The sequence below is a fragment of the Apium graveolens genome, chromosome 3, assembly GCF_009905375.1.
Source record: "Apium graveolens cultivar Ventura chromosome 3, ASM990537v1, whole genome shotgun sequence".
Classification (NCBI taxonomy): Eukaryota; Viridiplantae; Streptophyta; class Magnoliopsida; order Apiales; family Apiaceae; genus Apium; species Apium graveolens.
The window spans coordinates 214,741,549-214,766,525 of record NC_133649.1 but is presented as its reverse complement, the minus strand read 5'-3'; the positions used below and the strand labels follow the sequence as shown (position 1 = coordinate 214,766,525).

Sequence of the window (24,977 nt, the reverse complement as noted above, 5' to 3'; positions counted from 1 at the left end):
CTCTTGAGCAAATACCCATTCTTTCGGGTTATTTGCGGACCCTGAATTGGGGTGTTTTGAAATTAAAAGGATTTGATATCAAAATACTCTACGGACTGGATGGTTGCGATGAGGGCCAGGAATGAGCTGGATCCTAAGGGCCAGGGATGGATGGACCCTTGATTATTAGGCCATAGTTGCCTGGGTACCCCATATGTTGGTGGGTCTATGTAGTTGGGTATAGATCTGCACTATATCCTGACTGATCAGCAGGTTATAGTGCATATATTGGTTCTAATGTCCAATCTAATTTATTGTTGATCTCTATTAATGACATTCCTTCTTGGAAAGTTTATGATTACAAAAACAAATAAAAATTTGATTCAAAGAGATGAATCAGTAAAATGTTCATTGTTCTTTTACGGAGAAATGTGATTTATGATTAAAGGCCAATGAGGGCCGATGTTTTCATTCACTCAACAGTTTTAAATAAATAAAAGTGTTATCTGTATATTTGTTTTAATATACAGGTTTATATTATTTAAAGTTATTTAGTGACACCCAATCCTGACCCCGGATTTGGGGATGTTACATGAAAAAATATCCAAACTCCATGAACGTCATTAGAAGCTACTATATAGTCAGTGGTCATATTCAGTTTCCTGTGATCTCAGTAGCCATGCATTAGATAAGAATTGTTTTATACTCACTGTTGTTTTCTTATTTTTTCCGGATAAGATCTCACCATTTAAAATAAGGGAGGTGATCTCAGAGACAAGAAAAAACATCAAGGGATGTTCATATTAGTTTCTCCTCCTCTATATTAATCACAAGTTTTAAAAACTGATGTGTTGCCTCTCAAATTCTCAACTTATAACAATGTCTCCCAATATTGACAGTATTTTAGCTTCGGTCGGAGCCTTCCGACTCTTAATCCTTTTCTTCCGTACCATCAGGTCCAAGACCCTGCATCGCATTCACAAGGCACTGCCTAGTCCCCAAGGTTTACCTCTTATTGGTCACCTCCACATGATAGGAAAGCAGTCGCACCACACTCTAAACAAGTGGTCACAAAAATATGGTCCCATTATATCCCTTCAGCTTGGCTCTGACGTTACTATTGTCGTCTAATCTCCAGCTGCAGCCGAGCTCTTCCTCAAGACCCACGTCAACATTTTTGCTAGCCGACCTAAAATTCAGGTCGCGGATTGTTTGTGGTATGGCACCAAAGGCATGATTTTTACATAGTATGGCCCCTACTGGCGTAGCGTCATAAACTTTTGTACGTTTGAGCTTCCTAGCGTTGCCAAGATTGATTCCATGGCAGGGCTTAGAAAGGAGGAGGTGGGGTTGCTAGTGGAGTCGCTGAAAAGAGATGACAGGGCACGTGAGGTGGTAGATGTTAGCGAGAAGGTGACACAACTGATTGAAGTCATGACTTGTAGAATGTTGTTTGAAAAGAGCAGATTTGACAGGTTTTAGTTGAGGGACACAATACACGACATGAGAAAGATTATCGGAGCTTTTAACATTGCTAATCATGTCCCATTTTTAGGGGCACTTGATCTCCAGGTAATGACTTGTGAAGAAATTTACTCTAGATAATAGTTCTGAGAGAAAATCATTCTCTTTGTATTGATCCTTTTATCTTATGAAAAACTTACAAAATAAACTAAATATATACAGAACTGTCTAATTCTATCATTGGTGTTTGTCAACTAATAAGACAAAGAACCATCATACTTTCTAGCACATATTAAGGCTAAAGGCTGTAATGAAAAATGACAGAACATCACTTCAAACAGACAAAGAAGACTAACGGCTAGAAGTCCATACTACATTACAAAAGTACAAATGAACTATTTTCTACAGCCGTCCCTCAAGTTGGACTTGGGTTAGCAGGAAGAAGTCCTAACTTGAATGACAAAAACCTGTGCGCGCCTTCTCCCAGGGGTTTTGTCATAATATCTGCAAGTTGCAGAGAAGATTTGATGTAGACGGTATAAATGAACCCTTCTTCAAGGTGTTCTCTAACATAGTGACAATCTAGCTTCAGATATTTAATTCTCTCGTAAAATACTGGATTTTTCGCTATGTGATGAGCGGATTTATTATCCCAAAATGGAGGAATGGGCTTAGGAATAGAACCCAGCATATCTTTGAGAATTACGTCCAAACAAACCAGTTCACTAGCAGTGTATTTAGACTCTGCAGAAGACTTCGAAACAGTCTTTTGTTTTTTAGTCATCCATGAAATGAGGGTTTCACCAATGAAGACACAATATCCTTTAAGAGAACGACCACTATAGGCATATATTCCCCAATCTGTATCACAAAAACCTGTAAGGTGCAAATCTGAAATGGATGAATAAAATAATCCCCAATCACTAGTTCCCTTTAAATAACTGATCACGTGTAAAACAACTTGTAAATGCGGTATTCTGGGTGTTTGCATAAATTGACTAAGTTGTTGTACTGAATATGAAATTTCTGGCCTTGTCAAATTGAAATACAACAATCTTCCTATAATTCTTATATATTTCTCAGGATCTTTCAACAACTCTCTTGTATCAGTAGAGAGTCTAAGTCCCTTTTATAAAGGAAATTTGATTGCTTTGCAGCTATTCAAACCTGTAGCTTCCACCAAATCATGAATATTTTTTTGTTTGATTTAACATTATTCCTTGAGAACTTCTAGATACCTCAATTCCTTGAAAGTACCTCATTAGTCCCAAATCCTTGATGGCAAAATCTTTGTCAAGTTGCCATTTCAACATTGCTATACAATTCTCATCATCACCGGTGATGATTAAATCATCTACATAGACCACCACCATAGTTGTCTTCCAATTTTGAACTTTACTAAAAAGGCAGTAGTCTCTTTTGGATTGTGTCATCCCAAAATTCTTCAAAAATTTAGATAATTCCAGATTCCATTCTCTTGATGCATGTCTGAGTCCATATATGCTCCTTTTTAGTTTGTATACTTGTCCTGTTTTAGCTTTTGTATATCCTTCTGGTGGTATCATATACACCTCCTCCTCCAAGAAACCATATCAGAAAGCATTGTGGATGTCCAATTAGTGTAGATTCCAATCTCGTGTGGTTGCGAGAGCTATAAGACTTCTTACTGTGGTGAATTTTGCCACAGGTGAGAAGGTCTCTTTATAATCTTTCCCTTTGATTTGTTTGTCTCCCCTTGCTACAACTCTTGCTTTCAACCTGTTAACCTCACCATTTCGCTAATACTTAGTCTTAAATACCCATTTGTTGTTTATCGCTTTCTTCCCCCTTGGTAAATAAGTTAATTCCCAAGTTTCATTTTCTTCAAGAGCTCTCAACTCCTTATCAATAGCATCCACCAACCCTGATTCTTTACTTGCCTCTCTCTATAGGTACATGGTTATTTTATTTTAAAAACGTTATTAAGTGAACACATATACTCTTCATAATAAGTACTAGTATCAATTTCATTCATCCCCATTCTTTTTGTCATGTTTGATGATCTTTCTTTTCCTGGGATTTTGTAAACAAAATCCTTGAACTTATCTGGGATGAAAGATACTATGGTGCTCTTCCTTCCTTCATGTTGTTGTGGTGGTATTTTAATAACAACCTGTTCCTGCATTTCTTCATTTTCAATCAATATTTCATCCCCTTGCTCAATATCTACAATAACAATATCTGAATTGCGTTCTAAAGCTTCTTTATACATTGCTTCTTCTTGTTCTTCACTCACACCATGATCATTATATAGGAGTTCATCATCATCATCTTGATTGCTAATTATTTCTTCTATGTCACAACTAAAAATTACTAAATCCGTCTTCTTTCCCTCCTTTTCTGATCTGAAATAAGGAAAGGAAATATTTTCTCCTTAAAAACTACATCTCTTGTCACAAATATTTTTCTTTTATCTAAATCAAACACTATGTATCCCTTCTGTCCACCTGCATATCCGACAAGCACGCACCTTACCCCTTTTTCTCCAGAATTATTCAACTTCCTATCTATATTAGAAGCATAGCATAAAACCTATAATTCTTAGATGTTCATAATCTGGCTGTTTCTTTAATAACCTTTCATAAAGTCTTTCCCATCCTATCACTACACTAGGCATTAAATTAATCAAGTGTGTTGCTGTCTTCACGCATTCTCCTCACAAGTATCTTGGTAATCGAACATATATTCTTAAGGTTCTTGCGGTCTCTATTAGGTGTCTATGCTTTCTTTCAACTCTTCCGTTCTATTATGGCACACCGGCAATGTTTCTCTAATGCATTATACCTCTTTCATTAAACTATTTTTACATTCTGTTTGCACCACTTCAGTCCCATTATCACTTCTTAAGATCTTAACCTTGACCTTGAATTGATTTTCTACATAATTAAGAAAAATAAAGAGGATATCTTTTACTTGTTCTTTACTAGATAACATGTGTGTCCAAGTTGTTCTGCTATAGTCATCTAATATCGTAAGAAAATACTTTTCTCCTGTAATTGTAGAAACCTTATACGGCCCCCATAAATCAACATGAATAAGATCAAATATATTTCTTGCAATAGCATAACTAGCTTTAAAAGGAAGTTTATGAAACTTTCCAAACCAACATGCATCACAAAAGAAATTCTTTAAACCATCTGAATTACAGATATCAATATGTCTCATTTTTGATACTGAACTATGTCCTAATCTGGCATGTAAAATATTAAGTTTTACAGCTTCATTGCACATAGTTACATTACTACCTTGTCTTCAAAATCTCTTAGCTTCAACTTGATCCTCCTCTTCTCTTGTCACTTCTAGTCTATAAAGCCCATTCTCTTCTTTTCCTATCCCAACTATCTCCTTAGTTAAATGGTCCTGTAAGATACAAGCCTTTGTATCAATCATTACATTAATTTTGCTGCTTTCAATTAATTTACTAACTGAAAGAAAATTATGATTGAACTCTTCAATATATAGGACATCATAAAGAATCAGTTTTTTTAGATAGTCTCACTTCCCCTATCTTATCAACGACCTTAACGTACTATAATAACCCCAATATTTGGAAAATTTTTGAAACCCTTATGAATAGTGTTTTTGATGAATGAGAAAACTTTTCATGCCACACTATGTAGGGGTTCTGTTATTGATCTTCTGGGATATTATTAGTACTCTATGTGGTATATAAGTGTATGTAAAGATCGTCAGAATCCAATTTCGAACACTTTGATTTTTCCCGGAAATCCACTAGATGCGGAAAGAATTAAGTATAAGGTAACAGGATAAAAAAGATTTAAATTAAAGGATTATAAGAGAGGATCATAAAAGGATTATAATGTATTGAGAAAGGTTAAGGAAACCCAAGTAATAAGATCCCGGGTATGATCCCTCAAACGATAAACGAAAACGAAAGTTAAGCGAACCGTATAACAGATCAGCGGTCATTAGGCAAACAATTAGGAAGTTAATCAAAGAGATTAGAGGGGATGATGTCATCCAACCAATGAGAAGAGGACAGAGAAGGAGGATGACATCACATGATGACATAAGCATGACATAGGGAGGAAGGAGATGTGGTTGGTTTATAACCACACAAAGTCAAGGTTAGAAAGGTAATTACCCAAAAACAAATCAAAAATAACCAACCAAAGAATCAAATCAAAGCAAAAACACAAAAATCTCTCTTTCTTCCAAGCTTGCTCTCGGCTTTTCTTCTTTTTCAAAGAAGAAATTTCCAAAAATCAAGTTCCAAGCATTGTTAAATCACAAGGTAATTATCTAAGGTTCCTTGTACATAGATATGGATATCCTATAAGTTTAAGCTCCTAATTCCTTCATAATCTCTTCCAATAAATCAAGGAAGAAGATGGTGAATAGTAACCTCCAAGAAATAACTTTAGTTTTCTTGAATTTTTATGAAAGTTTAAGGTTATACAAGCAAGGATCAAGGTTCTTTAGGCATTCAAAGCTCTTGTGTTGTGTTAAGAAGCTTCAAGGAAGGTATAATCTCTTAACCAAGCTTTGTTATTGAATGTTAAGAGCATAATATGAGTATTCTAGTTCATGAGAGGCTTGATGGTTGTGTATGTAGAGATTAGTTGGTTTTGGGATGTTTTTGGAGTTGTAAATCTTGGTTGTTGATTAATGAACTTAAGTGTAGTTTAAATTCATGATAAAGAATAGTATAAATTGTTAATGTTGAGTTGTTGGGGCTGTTATGATAAAGTATGGATGGAGTTTTGATTGGGTTTTGATTGTGGGTTGATTGGGAGATGATTTGGAGTGGTTTAAAATTGAGTAATCGCGTAAACATAGCCGTCGTAATGCCCGATTTACCGTAGACTGTTTTTGTTCTTAAGATCAGAACCCTTGAACTCACTGCTAGATTTTGACCATTGCCATGTTTAGAAAGTTCATGTTACGAGCTTCGTTTTGATATGTAGTTCGTTTGATTCCGATGTACGGTTTAGGAGAAACGACCGTTTTAAGTAACGGCGTTTCGTGACCGAACCATTACCCCTCGCCTTACTTTGAAACCTTGGTTAAAGACCTTAAAGGACTAATTGGAGTATGAAACAATTATGTTAAGTGGACTAGGCAGTTGGTAAGGCACTCGCGAAAGAATCGCTTTAAAACTCGTAATGGGTAATTTATTAAAAATGGTGGAGCCGAGGGTACTCGAGCGACTTAAGTAAATCGTTAAGCACGAAAGCGAACGTTAGGACTCTAAATGGTTAAAGTCTAGTTTCTTAAGCGACCGGGGTTTAATTCCGACTTATGTTGTTGTTCATAGGTTATCGGACCCACTCTAAGCTTAAGTCTATCCGGGAGCACTCAGGCAAGTTTTCTACCCGTTATACTGTTGTTGTGATGTATACATATGTATATGCATGATCTTGTGATAAATGCATATTTGTTATTAGCAAATTCTTGCGATATATTGTAGCATGTGATATGGTATATATGCATGCTTGTTTCGTATCCTTTCCATATATATCTGTTGATTCAGTTGATAATACCTATGCTAGAGAATAGCGGTAATTTGCATATACCCTTAGTATAGGGACCCAAAGGTGAAAACATTTTCTAAAACCGGGAGTCGAGGATCCAGAGTAGATTTTATATATATATATATATATATATATATATATATTTATATATATATATATGGTTATAATTTTCAAAACTATTGATCGAATAAGGTTTATTCGATAACTTTATTTTATTTAATGAATATTATTTTGAATATTCATTTGAGGATGTATGACTCCGTTTATTTTATTTAATGAATATTATTTATAATATTCATTCGAGGTATTATGACTCCGCTTATTATTTAATAATATTCTTTATTTTATTAAAGAATAATGTTTCGATAATCAAACTTATTTTCGATTATTCAAATAAAGATTATACTTTCGTATAAGTATATCTTTGGTTATTTAATATCCATTTCAAGTATGAGTTTTAAAACTTCTACTTCAATTATTTTTATAAAGATTTTTCTTTATGGGAATATTATTTAAATAATAATATTCATATATTTTCTAAATATATTGGGACTGATTTATTTTAATAAATCAGCAGTACTCCAAACATTCTTAAAAAAAATGTTTTCGAGTCTTCAAAATGATTTTTAAAGTTAGAGTGGACCCCAAAACTCATTTTTATATTTAAGAGCTTCCTTTCAAAGGGGATTTAAATACTCGCTCAAAACCTGGGGGATCCATCTCTGTGGTGTATTTTACATTCGCAACGTGGTTGCTGTTTTGAGAAAATAATTTGATTACTTGCCCAACGTTCGGGAAGTAAGTCCATCTAATTGAGTCGGCATAAGCGACAGGCCGGGGTACGGTCTATCAAAGTGTAAGTGGCTGGGTGGCAGTCCATCAACGCGTAAGAGGCCGGGTGGCGGTCCAGCACAAGGTCCTTATGTGGCTAGGGTGATGACCGGTGGGGGATTCATCCATCTACTAGTAGAAAAGGTTACTTATTGGTATCTTTGCCTGATCAGCAAGATATCAGGTTTATGCCAAAATTCTTTCCTTTCCAAATTTATTGGATATTGCAATTCTGTTCATACTTTACATGACAGAGGTTTTCAGGAAATGTATGTATATATAGGTGTATATATATATCGGGACTTAATGAAGTATATCATAACTTCATTTCCTTCAAAATATTTCAAAGATTGAATCTATTCAAGTCTTATCTTGTAGTCTCATCAGTGTGATGAACTTTTGAAACTAATTATAACTTGAACGGTGGTAGTTCAAGTAGTATTTGGAAAAGATATAAGTATATTGGAGTATCTTGTAACTTCATCTTTTAAACTTATATCTAGTAAATGATTATCTTATGCATGACAAAGATTTTCAGAAAAACGTTGAGACAAGGTTAGATATATGAGATCACCTTGCAACGATATTTTTATACAGTTATACACTGGAACTCTGTGTGTATTATGCATGGAAGAGGACTTCCTAGATTTTGAAAAGTATATATGTATATATACTGAATATTTTGCGACTTCATCGCATTAAGATATCAAACTTGGTTCATTTCTTTTGACCAAGACTTTCATGAGTACTATGAGAAGGCTCATATAGTGTTAATCATTATACATATTATTTTGGTGGGCTTGCTGCTCACCCTTGCTTTCTTCTTTCATCACACAACAATAGATAGAAAAGATGAACAGGACCAAGCTCCCAATTCGCGAGCGGATAGGAAACGTTCCGCAGTTTCCTATAGGTGTTGATGTCGCTGTAGCTGAGGTAGGAACTACCAATAGGCTAGGCTTTCAACTTTTGACGTACTAGATTATGTATATTTATGAATTGTAATAATGGCAAAGAAATGTAAATTTATTCAGAAACCTTTTTAAGGTATATTGACATATAATTGTGGAATAAAACGACTTGTGATTATTTTGGATATTCATCTCTGAGACTATAACTTGTGGTGTGTGTGTTTATTGTGGGGTCACAGTATAGAGTAGTTGATAATTTATTAAGATTGGGTGTTATTAAGGGAAATGGAACTCATGACAACCCGGATCCCCGACCCCGGATTTGGGGGTGTTACAGAAGTGGTATCAGAGCTAAGCGTTATAAATCTCAGAGATGATGTGACGTTAAGATAATAACTAAGATAATAAGAACTCTTTCCAAGTTCATAGTCGGGCTACCTAATGTAGTACTGACAGTTAAAACCCTTATGGGAACCCTTATAAATATCGTGATAGAAGAGTAGTTCGTTATTGTATATGGTAGCGGGACTCCGAACCCTGAGGTTGAGGAGCAACAACGCGATGATGTTTTATTACTTATTGGAGATCAGATAATGGATCCGATAGAGCGTCCTTACGCGGGATCGGATGATGTTCATATTGAGGATGTAGCGGTTGAGGATGTTGTCCTAGAAGGGACAGTTGCTGAGGAGAATCCCATGGAGGATCCTGACAAGAATGAATAAAGGACCACTGATGAATTGATGACCATGGTTAGGTCGACTACCGGAGGTAGGATTGGTCGGTCACTACCGGAGGTTCGTTCAAGTTTGTAAAGATAGTAGCCCCCTTTAATGCGGCTTACTCGTAAGACTGAGAAGTTCGAATGGACAGAAAAATGCGAGAACAGCTTTCAAGAACTAAAGCAAAGGGTGGTGACGGCCCCTATGTTGGCGTTGCCGGATGGAAAAGGAGATTTTGTGATTTGTAGTGACGCTTCACATAAGGAATTAGGGTGCTTCTTATACAGCACAGCAAGATAATCGCGTCCGCGTCAAGACAATTAAGGGAACATAAAATTCGATATCCCCACCCATGAGCTTGGGCTCATGGCAATAGTTTTGCCCTAAATATTGGAGGCACTACTTGTATGGAGAGAAGTGCGAGATTTACCTAAGCCATAAGTGCTCTAGTACATTTTTTACGCAAAAAGAGCTCAACATACGCCAAAGGAGGCGGTTAGAGCTAATCAAGGATTACGATTATGAGATTCTTTATCATCCAGGGAAAGCCAAAATGGTGGCTAATGCCCTTAGTGTAAAGGATAGACTCAAGATGATAATGTCTTTGGGAGAGTTGATAAGAGATTTTGAGAAAATGGAAATAGATATGAAGGTAACCGGAGCCGGTACCGAAAAGCTGTTTGAGATTGCAACACAGTCCAAATTATCGGAAAAGAACATATTGTGCCAGAAAAAGTGATGAAGGAAGGCAAAGAGCCAACAATTAGATAAAAGATTAATACCGAGAAAGATGAGAAAGGAATAATGAGGTATTCCTACATAATTTGGGTTCCAAATGTTCAAGAGCTTAAAGATGGGATCTTAAATGAAAGCTAGTTTGAGGAATATGATTTAGAGCAAAACCTGAACGTGATAGTCAGGGAGGTCGCCATCAAGATAGAATGAACCCATAACATAATGAAGTGGAAAATGAGGATTTAAAATGTATAAGATAACCCCAAGTATGGGAGAAGGATGAAAGATTTCATACTAAGGAAACAAAAAGTCGAGTAAGGAAAGGAGACCCGAGAAGGCACTCCTATACGACAATTTATGGACCTTTCTAGATAGAACTTAGACTATTATCCCCAACCACCACCCTGAGGAAATAATGTGGTGAGAAATTCTTTCAGGACCTTTAAGTCGCTAAGCTCTCAGAGTTTCAAGGAACAAGCTGACCCAGTCGAGGCAAGAGCCTGGCTAGAGGAAATATAGAAATCATTTGAGATTCTAAATGATTGACGAATCACAAAAGACTGTTTTGTCACTTACCCTCCTAAAAGAGAGGCCACCCGCTGGTGAAAGACCAAGAAAGGCACGGAGCCAGAGGTTAGAATAAACTGATTTAAGTTCAGTCAATTGTTTTCGGGAAAGTAATTCCCAAGGTTATGGAGATAGTGTAAAAGCTTTAGAGTCAGAACAAAGGCAGACGAGTATGATAAATTATGAATCTAAGTTGTAAAAGTTATCAAGATTCGTTTTGAGGACACGAATCCAGAATGACGGGATGTTTGAAATCAATACTTATGTTGTGTTAGTTCATGAAATAATGATAAGAGAAAGGAAAATAAAAAGAAACTGAAGTGGAAAGGAATATAAAGGCAGTAGAGTGTGAGGAATGATACAGGAGTTGGGTATGAGGAAACCCTAAAGACTCGTAGCAATAGAAATAGAAAAGTATGTAATCGTCAGGATGAGGGTGATTCACCATGAGTTAAATTGATGGTTGAAGGAATAAGAGATACATATATTTTATCCCCTGTAAGTTGGGAAGATTTGAGGAAACCTTGAGATAGTTCGAAGGATAAATATTGAGACACGGATAGACTGAGGAGACAAGAAAGTAAGAAATTAGGAAAAAATTGGATGAAGGAAGTGACCTTCAAGAATGTGAAGTGTAAGACCGGTGGCTTGATACCCAGAAAGGGAGACGCCATGTATGAAAGATATCCCAACATTGAGGTGACTGTTGAGATAAACAACAAAAGTAAATAAGGAATTATTAAGAAGAAGTTCACGTTGAACACGACCAATATCTTCCGGAACATCCTTGTTATCGTTACCAAATTAGGCAAGAAAAGCGGATAACCATTGTTATCTTTTGGAGGCCATATTGATTGACCTCATTTTGAATACAGATGTTATTGTGAAACTAGGCATATACTATCGAGGTGGGAATGATTGAATAAGACACCCTTATCAGGGATATATGACTTGATTTATCCATGGAAGGATGCATGTACTTTTTTTTAAAGGTGGAATTAAGGATAGAACATCGGTAACTTAAAATGAATCCTAGGGGAATGCATAAAGGTTGGCATTTCACCCTTAATAGGGATAGTATGAGTTTTGATAGTATGAATTGGAAAGGATTAAGGTAATAACAACCAGTAAGAATCAGTGGAGAAATTTTTTAGAAGTATATAGACAATGGTTTTAGTATTAGTAAATGGTATTTTGATATGCCCTGTATCTAGGGAATACAAGAGGAACGATTGAAGGATAACCTTAGAGGTTTTACAAGGAGAAAGGTAATATTCAAAAATTCTCAAGAATAGAAATGTTGATAAAGGGAATATGACGTAATTATAATGATGCCAAGTGGGGCACGTGTTAAACCACGAGAAAGTATGGATCGAACCAGTAAAGGTCGAAATTGTTCAGGGCAATTAGAGCCTAAGATAAAAGATGTTCTAAGTATAATTGAGAGTCAGTCGTGACAGTGATTAACCTCTAAAGACTGAGGCAATAACTTATGGAAAAATGGTGATATTTTTTTTTACTCATCAGATTTTAAGGAAAACATCTTCACATAAGCTGTGATTGAAATGAGGTATAAAATTTATTTGGAGGTGGTTAAAATGACATTGACTGTAAGGAAATTTTACTATCAGGAAAGGCCAAAGAGGTGGCCGACACTTTAAAGGTAAGAGGATAATTATAGGCGCTTGTGCCAAAGGAATACAGTGATGATGGTTAAAGCTATGAAGGTTGTATTATGGTTTGGAAGATTGACATTCCTTCTGATGACTGTACAATACCCAACCGTAATAGTAGTTTGGTAAAGGTTTAATTCGTGTAATCGCCAAGAGCGGGCTATCTATCTCAGGAGATACTATCTTGAGATAAGCCAGGACCATGTTTCAAAAAGGACTAGACGAACCCTTGAGTTAAGTCTTCTATTTAAGGCATACGAGTAAGAATGGTATTAACCTGCTATCGTTACTTTGATTGAAACTCTTCTGCAATTTTATCTGCTTCATGTCATGTATGTATGTCAGGATCAGGAGTGTTCTTCATGAATCATGAATGGTGATTATGTTACCTCCTTAGAAGAATTTTATACGACATATATGGACTCCGTATGGTTAGATATTAAGATTTCATGGAAAGAGAATGATGACAGTAGGTCAGTGGTGGACCATAGTAAGGCAGCAATGATTTTGCGAGTAATGAGCTGATTACAACCATGAGAGTTGTATTGGAATGGATGTTGAGATTAAGTACCACTAATCGGGTCGTGGTAGTGTATAAGTTATCATTGATAGACTAATTAAGTAGAGTATCTACCTATTAAATATTTATTCCTTCTTATCAATAGAGAGTCGTATTACTATAGGAGGAAGGTTGCGGTGCGAGCATAGAATCCTAGTAACGGTGATATATAGAATGAGATCCCAGATTCGATTTTCGATGTCGAGGGAGTTTCAAAGGTGATTGTGTATAAGCTCGAGGAAGAGCATGGGTCCATAGAATGATGGACGGGATAGCGAAAATATTTAGGCATGTGAAATACGATGCTATAATACTTGATGTTGATATAAATACATATATGTTTTGTTCTCCTATGACAAACCTCTATAGTTCAGAGGTAGATTCCAAGCCAGATATTTTGTGGCAGTATATTTTTATATATATTTACAATTCTCTTCAATTCGTTCTTTTCTCTTCTTTTCATTTCATATAAACTGAGAAGAACAACCCTTCCAGAAGGGGAGGTATTGCCGAATGACTATCTATCTGTGTGATAGAAGCCGAGTAGGATACCAACTACTGTTTAATTGCTTGTCAAGTACTAAAGGCTGGCCACCTTCTATACTAACTATGCAATGTAACAAGTGTTCATGATCATAGTGATCTCTCAATGAATTCTTTTACTTCTATATGATGGATCAAGCTTTCAAAAATAGAAACAGCTGAAAAAGGAGTAGTAAAGTTATGGTGGTATTCAGAATGGAAACACATTCGTGATACTAAGGTTGACGTGGTTACTAAAAGGTTATAGAACGCTAACGAGCAAAGGTATAACCAGTATAATATTAGGAACGGAAGGTAGTAGCGATTACGAACTGGAAAAGAATGGGTATTGAGAAGCAAAAGCTCTAATGCTAAAAGCTATAATGAGAGTTTGTGCAATAGACTTGAAAGAAATTGGAATGATCACTTAACACGGATTAAGTTTTCTTACGACAATAGATCGTATGTCAGGTATCGAGATGTCGTCTTATGAGATCCTTGAGGGAAGACAACATCGATCTCCCTTATGTTAGGATGAAGTTGTAGAGCGCAAGATGCTCGGACCAGCAGTGGTCCAAAGGACCAAGGATTTAATAGATTTAATTAGAGGACGGCTGGTAGTAGCCCAAGATGGACATAAGAAGTATGTTGATTTGACATGAAAGGACAAAGAATAGGAAGTAGGGGACCTAGTGTTGTTAAAGGTATCCCCTTGGAAACCCTTGGAAAGGATTGATGAGATTCGGAAAGAAAGGAAAGCTAAGTCCACAATTTGTCGGACCCTTGGATATATTAAGACGTATTGGGAAGTTAGCATATGAGCTAGCCCTACCCCCGAACATGTAACAAGTTCATAACGTGTTTCACGTATCAATGTTAAGGAAGTGTAATTCAGATGCCAGATAAATAGGGGCATATGAGCGCATAGACATGCAACCAGACGTAACCTATATGGAGCAACCAGGAAAGGTTATAGAGTGAAAAGGAACAAGTGCTTAGGAGAAGGGTTATCAAACTAGGCGGAGTTTGGTGGTAGGACCACAATGTGGGAAAATTTACTTGAGAGTTAGAAAGTGTAATGCTAAGAGAGTATCCCTATTCATTTTCTATCTGATTCCGAGACGGAATCCTTTTAAGGAGGGGAGACTGTAATAACCCCAATATTTGGAAAATTTTTGAAACCCTTATGAATAGTGTTTTTGATGAATGAGAAAACTTTTCATGCCACACTATGTAGGGGTTCTGTTATTGATCTTCTGGGACATTATTAGTACCCTATGTGGTATATAAGTGTATGTAAAGATCGTCGGAATCCAATTCCGAACACTTTGATTTTTCCCGGAAATCCACTAGATACGGAAAGAATTAAGTATAAGGTAACAGGATAAAAAAGATTTAAATTAAAGGATTATAAGAGAGGATCATAAAAGAATTATAATGTATTGAGAAAGGTTAAGGAAACCCAAGTAATAAGATCCCGGGTATGATCCCTCAAATGATAAACGAAAACGAAAGTTAAGCGAACCGTTTAACAGATCAGCGGTCATTAGGCAAACAATTAGGAAGTTAATCAAAGAGATTAGAGGGGATGATGTCATCCAACCAATGAGAAGAGGACAAAGAGGGGAGGATGACATCACATGATGACATAAGCATGACATAGGGAGGAAGGAGATGTGGTTGGTTTATAACCACACAAAGTCAAGGTTAGAAAGGTAATTACCCAAAAACAAATCAAAAACAACCAACCAAAGAATCAAATCAAAGCAAAAACACAAAAATCTCTCTTTCTTCCAAGCTTGCTCTCGGCTTTTCTTCTTTTTCAAAGAAGAAATTTCCAAAAATCAAGTTCCAAGCATTGTTAAATCACAAGGTAATTATCTAAGGTTCCTTGTACATAGATATGGATATCCTATAAGTTTAAGCTCCTAATTCCTTCACAATCTCTTCCAATAAATCAAGGAAGAAGATGGTGAATAGTAACCTCCAAGAAATAACTTTAGTTTTCTTGATTTTTTATGAAAGTTTAAGGTTATACAAGCAAGGATCAAGGTTCTTTAAGCATTCAAAGCTCTTGTGTTGTGTTAAGAAGCTTCAAGGAAGGTATAATCTCTTAACCAAGCTTTGTTATTGAATGTTAAGAGCATAATATGAGTATTCTAGTTCATGAGAGGCTTGATGGTTGTGTATGTAGAAATTAGTTGGTTTTGGGATGTTTTTGGAGTTGTAAATCTTAGTTGTTGATTAATGAACTTAAGTGTAGTTTAAATTCATGATAAAGAATAGTATAAATTGTTACTGTTGAGTTGTTGGGGCTGTTATGATAAAGCATGAATGGAGTTTTGATTGGGTTGTGATTGTGGGTTGATTGTGAGATGATTTGGAGTGGTTTAAAATTGGGTAATCGCGTAAACATAGCCGTCGTAATGCCCGATTTACCGTAGACTGTTTTTGTTCTTAATATAAGAACCCTTGAACTCACTGCTAGATTTTGACCATTGCCATTTTTAGAAAGTTCATGTTACGAGCTTCGTTTTGATATGTAGTTCGTTTGATTCCGATGTACGGTTTAGGAGAAACGACCGTTTTAAGTAACGGCATTTCGCGATCGAACCATTACCCCTCGCCTTACTTTGAAACCTTGGTTAAAGACCTTAAATGACTAATTGGAGTATGAAACAATTATGTTAAGTGGATTAGGCAGTTGGTAAGGCACTCGCGAAAGAATCGCTTTAAAACTCGTAATGGGTAATTTATTAAAAATGGTGGAGCCGAGGGTACTCGAGCGACTTAAGTAAATCGTTAAGCACGAAAGCGAATGTTAGGACTCTAAATGGTTAAAGTCTAGTTTCTTAAGCGACCGGGGTTTAATTCCGACTTATGTTGTTGTTCATAGGTTATCGGACCCACTCTAAGCTTAAGTCTATCCGGGAGCACTCAGGCAAGTTTTCTACCCGTTATACTGTTGTTGTGATGTATACATATGTATATGCATGATCTTGTGATAAATGCATATTTGTTATTAGCAAATTCTTGTGATATATTGTAGCATGTGATATGGTATATATGCATGCTTGTTTCGTATCCTTGCCATATATATCTGTTGATTCAGTTGATAATACCTATGCTAGAGAATAGCGGTAATTTGCATATACCCTTAGTATAGGGACCCAAAGGTGAAAACATTTTCTAAAACCGGGAGTCGAGGATCCCGAGTAGATTATATATTTATATATATATTTATATATATATATATATGGTTATAATTTTCAAAACTATTGATCGAATAAGGTTTATTCGATAACTTTATTTTATTTAATGAATATTATTTTGAATATTCATTTGAGGATGTATGACTCCGTTTATTTTATTTAATGAATATTATCTATAATATTCATTCGAGGTATTATGACTCCGCTTATTATTTAATAATATTCTTTATTTTATCAAAGAATAATGTTTCGATAATCAAACTTATTTTCGATTATTCAAATAAAGATTATACTTTCGTATAAGTATATCTTTGGTTATTTAATATCCATTTCAAGTATGAGTTTTAAAACTTCTACTTCAATTATTTTTATAAAGATTTTTCTTTATGGGAATATTATTTTAATAATAATATTCATATATTTTCTAAATATATTGGGACTGATTTATTTTAATAAATCAGCAGTACTCCAAACATTCTTAAAAAAATGTTTTCGAGTCTTCAAAATGATTTTTAAAGTTAGAGTGGACCCCAAAACTCATTTTTATATTTAAGATCTTCCTTTCAAAGGGGATTTAAATACTCGCTCAAAACCTGGGGGATCCAGCTCTGTGGTGTATTTTACATTCGCAACGTGGTTGCTGTTTTGAGAAAATAATTTGATTACTTGCCCAACGTTCGGGAAGTAAGTCCATCTAATTGAGTCGGCATAAGCGACAGGCCGGGGTACGGTCTATTAAAGTGTAAGTGGCTGGGTGGCAGTCCATCAACGCGTAAGAGGCCGGGTGGCGGTCCAGCACAAGGTCCTTATGTGGCCAAGGTGATGACCGGTGGGGGATTCATCCATCTACTAGTAGAAAAGGTTACTTATTGGTATCTTTGCCTGATCAGCAAGATATCAGGTTTATGCCAAAATTCTTTGCTTTCCAAATTTATTGGATATTGCAATTCTGTTCATACTTTACATGACAGAGGTTTTCAGGAAACGTATGTATATATATAGGTGTATATATATATCGGGACTTAATGAAGTATATCATAACTTCATTTCCTTCAAAATATTTCAAAGATTGAATCTATTCAAGTCTTATCTTGTAGTCTCATCAGTGTGATGAACTTTTGAAACTAATTATAACTTGAACGGTGGTAGTTCAAGTAGTATTTGGAAAAGATATAAGTATATTGGAGTATCTTGTAACTTCATCTTTTAAACTTATATCTAGTAAATGATTATCTTATGCATGATAAAGATTTTCAGAAAAATGTTGAGACAAGGTTAGATATATGAGATCACCTTGCAACGATATTTTTATACAGTTATACACTGGAACTCTGTGTGTATTATGCATGGAAGAGGACTTCCCAGATTTTGAAAAGTATATATGTATATATACTGAATATTTTGCGACTTCATCGTATTAAGATATCAAACTTGGTTCATTTCTTTTGACCAAGACTTTCATGAGTACTATGAGAAGGCTCATATAGTGTTAATAATTATACATATTATTTTGGTGGGCTTGCTGCTCACCCTTGCTTTCTTCTTTCATCACACAACAACAGATAGAAAAGATGAACAGGACCAAGCTCCCGATTCGCGAGCGGATAGGAAACGTTCTGCAGTTTCCTATAGGCGTTGATGTCGCTGTAGCTGAGATTGGAACTACCAATAGGCTAGGCTTTCAACTTTTGATGTACCAGATTATGTATATTTATGAATTGTAATAATGGCAAAGAAATGTAAATTTATTCAGAAACCTTTTTAAGGTATATTGACATATAATTGCGGAATAAAACGACTTGTGATTAATTTGGATATTCATCTCTGAGACTATAACTTGTGGTGTGTGTGTTTATTGTGGGGTCACAGTACAGAGTAGTTGATAATTTATTAAGATTAGGTGTTATTAAGGGAAATGGAACTCGTGACAACCCGGATCCCCGGCCCCGGATTTGGGGGTGTTACACGTACCACCTGAAAGTCCAACTTTAACAGGAAGTTTAAGGTCCTTTAAATTGTAAAATATATTTTTATTTCCGCACATATGATCGGAAGCCCCTGAATCTATAATCCATGTATTCTTATCATAAGGTTTAACTACGCTGACTACATTAGAGGCTAAGATTATACCTACGAAGTTCGCCATTTTATTGTTAGATCCTGATCCTTGTTTACTATTGAACAACTTCATCATCTCCTGCACCACTGTTGAAACAAGTTTCCCATCTGGTTTAACCTCCTTTCCAGTTTCACTACCGCAAGCCATGTCCAAAGGATCATCCTGTTCATATTCCACATCTTCTCTTCCGAAATTAGTTGCATACTTCACGTTTCCTCTATTTATCTTATTTTTTCCAGGATTCCCAAACCATTCAGGATATCCTATCAATTTAAAGCACTCATCAACAGTGTGCCCCTTCTTCTTGCAGTGGTCACACCATTTCCTCATCTTCATTTCGTTACTTTCTCTTTTCTGTGACCCCATATAGTTTTTTCCTTGACTCATTCTTCCAACAGCGAAAGCACTAGCATCTCCAATATTCTAATTTTCAGCTACCTGCTTCTGCTTCCCAGCTTGTTACACAAGATGAAAATCCCTATTCAGAGTGGGCAGTGGCTCCATGGCCATGATCTTTCCGGCTATATTTTCATTCCTTTTGTTTAATCCCAACACTAAATCTATCACTTTGTTTCTTTCTTGAATCTCTATGAACTTCTTCAAAAGCTCACAAGTGCTCTTTTTCATTGCCTCACATGTGTATTCGGGCAACCCTTCCACATCTTGAAGTTCATCCCAGATTTGTTTCAGCTTAAAATAATACTCAGAGACAGACATGTTTTCTTGCTCTAAATTTTTCACTTGCCTCTTTAGCGATTACAAGAGTGGAGCATTGGTCTTAACATTCCTTTCCTTCAACTCATTCCATAGTCTCTCAACCGAGTCTATGTAGGTGAAGTTGTTTGCAATCTTTTCATTCATAGATAGCCTTTCCCTTATCATGTAGTCATTCCTTATCCAAAGTGGATACTTTGCATCATCACTTGTTGGTTTCTTCATCTTTCCATATACGAATCTCAATTTATTCTTAAATCCCAAAGCAAGCTTTATGCTTCTACTCCAATTAAGAAAATTATCCCCATTGATGATAACATTCCCCAATGTTATGTTAGTATTATCTGAATTTGCAAGAAATAGTGGATCTGAATATCCATTCTCATTTTTTATTTCCTTATCTTCTGCAGCCATCTTCTTCTGCAGCCATCTTCAGCTTGTCTCCTTGCTCTGATATCATGAAGAAATTTACTCAAGATAACAGTTCTGAGAGAAAATTATTCTCTTTGTATTGATCCTTTTCTCTTATAAAAAACTTACAAAATCAACTAAATATATACAAAACTGTCTAATTCTATCATTGGTGTTTGTCAACCAATGAGACAAAGAACCATCCTACTTTCTAGCACATATTAAGGCTAAAGGCTGTAATGAAAAATGACAGAACATCACTGTAAACAGACAAAGAAGACTAAGAGATAGAAGTCCACACTACATTACAGAAGTACAAATGAACTATTTTCTACGGCTTGATTAATTGTTTTCTTTCATGAATCACAGTAATATAGGAGACATCCATATCTTGTTTATTGAATCATATTATGTTATTTGTAATATTAGAAATTAGATTCGGATTAATTAGTTGAATTAAAGTGTTTCCTGTTTAGGTAAGATACAGTATCGTAGCTTTGATATTGTGGTTACTTGCTATATATTATACGAAACTAGAAAGTGTAAGAGAAATCGACTCCAGTGCAGATCATTCGAGGATACTCATTGTATATAATTTTGAGATAAAAGACATCATAGGATGATAACTAGTATAATTTTTGTCATCAGGGATTAAATAGGCGGGCTAAAGTTATTCACAAGGCACTTGACAAAATATTGGAAACTGTCATTGATGATCATGAACAAGATGCTGCAAATTGTTATAACAAGCCTGATAGGGATTTTCTTGACTTCATTCTATCTGTGAAAGACAGTCCTAGCACTACTCATGAGCAATTAGCGTAGAACATTGATCGATCAAATATCAAAGCAATTTTGTTGGACATGATTTTCGGAGCAACAGACATCACCCACATCGCAATTGAATGGATTATGTCAGAACTGATACGACATCTAAGGATGATGAAGCTACTTCAACAGCAGATAAGAAATGTTCTAGCAGATGGTGAATTAGTGGAAGAATCTCATTTGCCAGAATTACCTTACTTAGATACGGCAGTCAAGGAAAGTTTGAGATTACATCCAGTTGGACCACTATCAGTTCCCCATGTATCGATGGAGGACAGTACTATAGATGGATATTACATACCGAAGAAATCTCGTATTATCATAAATAATTGGGGCATGGGAAGAGATCCTAGAATTTGGTCTGAAAATGTTAAAGAAGTCCTTCCAAAGAGATTAATAGGTAATAACATAGATATTCGGGGAAATAATTTTCAGCTCACACCATTTGGTTCAGGTAGGGGTTGTCCAGGTGTGCATTTGGGCCTCACGAGCATAAAATTGGTGGTAGGTATCTCATGAGCATGTCAAGATCAAAACATCTTCTTACTATACCAAGTACTGGAGAACGATAGAACTCAACGTTCATGGAGACATGCACAGATGCCATTTTGTTGAGATGGTTCTTAGTATAGGGTTAATAGTTTTAGTCTATTATGTGTAAAAATAATTGTATGTAAGCTTTAAAAGATTCTCACAACAACAATGCTATATTGATATTGATGTGAAATTAGCCAATGTACAGATGAACTTATTTATTGTGAATTGTTAATCTCATACTGCTGCAAACTGCAGCATTCCGAATTGTGATATAATTGATTTTTATTAAAAATTAAAAGAAATTAAGATATATATGCAAATACTTGGTGCATAAGTAACGGGAGGCTGTTTTACCGAATTAGGCGGCCCATACAGAAATATATAAATAAGCAGCAGCTACATTATTTTTTCCAGATAAACCAGCATACAGCGAGAGCTGAGAGAGAGATTGAGAGATAGAGATAGAGATAGAAAGAGAGAGTGAGAGAGAGAGAGAGAGAGAGAGACAGCGAGATACAGATATAGAGATGGAGCAAGAAGATAATCGTAATAGTTGTGCATGCAAGTGTTTGAGAATACCAGGGTTCTGTTTCGCACCCTCTGATGAAATACTTGTTGGATATTATCTACGCCAAAAAGTTGAGGACATGCCACTTCGTTGCAATCATTATGTAACAGAGTTCAAGATTTACGATGAATGTCTAATGCCATGGGATATTCTTAAAGATGACGATCATCATTGGATCACATCTTCTTCGTCTAATGATTCACGTACCAAGATCACCAAGACCATGTATGTGTTCACTCAGTTATGCAGAAATAAAACACGCGTGACTAGGAGAAGTGGCGCTGGTTCTTGGACGGCTCAAAACACTCGCGTTGTAAATAATGTCACAGGGGATAAGATTGGCTACAAGAAATTATTCACTTTTTATAGAGATAATGACGATAAGCTTAAGAAGAAGAAGAAGATCATTGATATGGATCATGGTCATTGGATTATGCACGAATATTCACTGTTGGGGATTGAAGATTATGTGCTGTGTGAGATTATTAAGGAAGTGGAGATGTCCAATGAAGCAGCTATAACAAAGCAAGATTTCCATACTCATGGTCAAAATCTACTATCCCGAAAACAAGTAGTTCTTCCGGTCGCAGATGTCATTGTCGCAGCAGATACTTATCCTCCACATCAAGTGGAAAATTTGAATGTGGTGTTAGGTCAGTTGGGAGGCGGTGATCATGATGATCAACCTGTTGATGAGTCGGGAGCAGACTGGGACCAAAACGGTTGGAGCGCTGAATTAGATAAGGAGCTTGGTCTCGATATATTGGATGATAAAAGTGCTGACAAATGCTTGGATGCCTTTGGAGATGATTGGGATACGAATGGATGGACAAGTGAATTATTTAAACAGTTTGATGGTGCTGAGAATCATGACTGGAACCAGGTTTTGGATGATACAGTTGCTGATGTTGTTCAGGATTTACCTATACTTGTAGTTGCAGGAATGAATGAGCCTCTACAAGTACAGAGTGTTCCTAATATTTTTTTAGAGGAGAAAGATGTTACAGTTCCGCAAGAGTTACTGGTTGTAGCATGGAGTAAGAATGAAAAGAATAATGAATCATATAAGGGCTTGGACGGTTATGATACTAATGATGTAATCGACCAGAAGATTACAAATGACTTTGCGAATTATGAGCAAGTAGAGGCTGCCCTTGCAGTTGAACCGACAAACACGACTCTGGATGGATTAGATGAAATGCTGGATTTTTCTTTTAATGATGACATGACCAACTTAGTGGGAGCTGAAACCGACCAGCAGAATTGTTGTAACATATTTCAAGAGCAACCCCGCAAGAGGATGAGGACTGATTTAGACGACTACCAGAAATGTTCCAGCAGGAAGAGGCAAAGGTATCTTCAAATATAGTAATTATCGCTGTTGGAAAAATTCCCATCACTAAATGGATGCAGAAGATAGATAAACATTGCTTTACATAAAGAAAGAGATGCAGTTTGGAAGACTGTGGAGTAGATTGGTCTAAGAATGGTGAAAATGCTTTGATTGGGCACCAACGGATTAATGTCCAGAATTGTCAACAATCAACATAGAAGGTGTTAATGAGATAGGAAAGAACAAAATTCCTAATGATTGACCTCAAGTTCTGTTTGGAGATAAAAATGGAGAAGAAGACGATAAATTTGTACAAGGTGTCGGGTGGGGTGATGATAATGATTTATACGAGACTGCAGATGTTGATTGTTAGACGTGGGACTAAATATGCAGCAGGTTTGTGGATAAATGAAGTCAGTGTGGAAAAGCCAAGATACATATTAAGTTGGGAGTTGGGGGGGGGGGAACTCCGCCTGTGTCATGTCTTAGACTGACATTGCCGGTCCCAAGCCCGGATAAAGGAGGAGGGACCCAAGCCTGAATAAAGCGATGTTGTTTGGATGACTGGAGCAGTTTGAATGTATTTCAACTCTATTATAAAAGAAGAGAGTTATATTTTTTTGGTAGTTCCTTTGTGTTTTGTTATGATAAAGTTGTATACTGGTATAGTTGTAACATATTATTTGCTCATTTTGTTATGTCCATGATGTGTTGAAAAACTGAACAGTAAACTAACATTCTTGAGTGTTAACAGAAACAGGTCTGTGGTGAACTTTGAAGAACTTAAGATTTATTTAGGCTAGTTGAACTTCTTTCAAATTTGAGATGAGCAGGCGTGCAGGGATTTCTTGAAAAATATAATGTTTTTTTAAGTCTGTAATATATTGCTCCCTGTGAAAGAGTTGGCTCGAACACATGGATCAAATTCTTGGGCTTCCCACTCCATTGATTTATCACTTCTCTGCTGTAACAACCAAAGGTTAAAGTTTCTGGACAACTCAAGTTTCACATACGCAGATGTATCACAAATCAGTGGAAACCAAGAAAAGAAGCGTAAATCAGAATCCATAGCTCCTGGCTTCGCGATCTCATTGAAACCTATCCTAAATTGGTGAAACTAAGAAAAATTGATCCCCTGGTGCAAGAGCTTCTATATCTGATCTATGTGTGGAAGGAGTGGAGTTAAGAGAGCCAATGCGCGAAGCAATCACGATGCAATGCCTATGTCATGTTACAATTTCCCAAGAGGTTCAAAGAACAATTTGCAGAACAGTTTGGCACAAGATTTATGTGTTGTAATCTGTCCATGTAATCAATTTTTTAAGGAATCCTTAAAAGTCATATCCCATATAAACCTTAAAAAATTATAACAGGAAATGAGTGTATGTGAAACGAGCAAACATAATTTTACATGCCTTGTAAAATAGTTATGATAATAGATTTATGGCTCTGCCTCTGAGCCTGTGGAAATATTCGGCCATCGTCTTCTAGGCCACGCCGTCTTCTCATCTAGATAGCTTAGTTTCCTGTTGTCTTCAAGCATATTTTGGCAATGCAAAAATGTTAAAGTATGTGCTGAGCAATGAGATTTGTGCATATAATGAGATTGGGATTCTTCTATATACAGGACATTTAGAGTACTCGAAAAAAGGAAACGGTTAAACAGAGACAATTTGAAGAAAGCAAACAGAGAATCTGTTTCCACGTTTACTAAAAAATCTGGTAAAATATAAAGAAAAAACTTTAAATTTACGTTTT

At 36.0% G+C, this 24,977-nt stretch overlaps 1 pseudogene; it reads left to right on the top strand.

Moving 5' to 3' along the window:
- Nucleotides 1-858: 858 nt before the first annotated feature.
- LOC141710963 (cytochrome P450 CYP736A12-like) lies at nucleotides 859-21,415 on the top strand (annotated as a pseudogene).
- The last annotated feature ends 3,562 nt before the right edge of the window (nucleotides 21,416-24,977 follow it).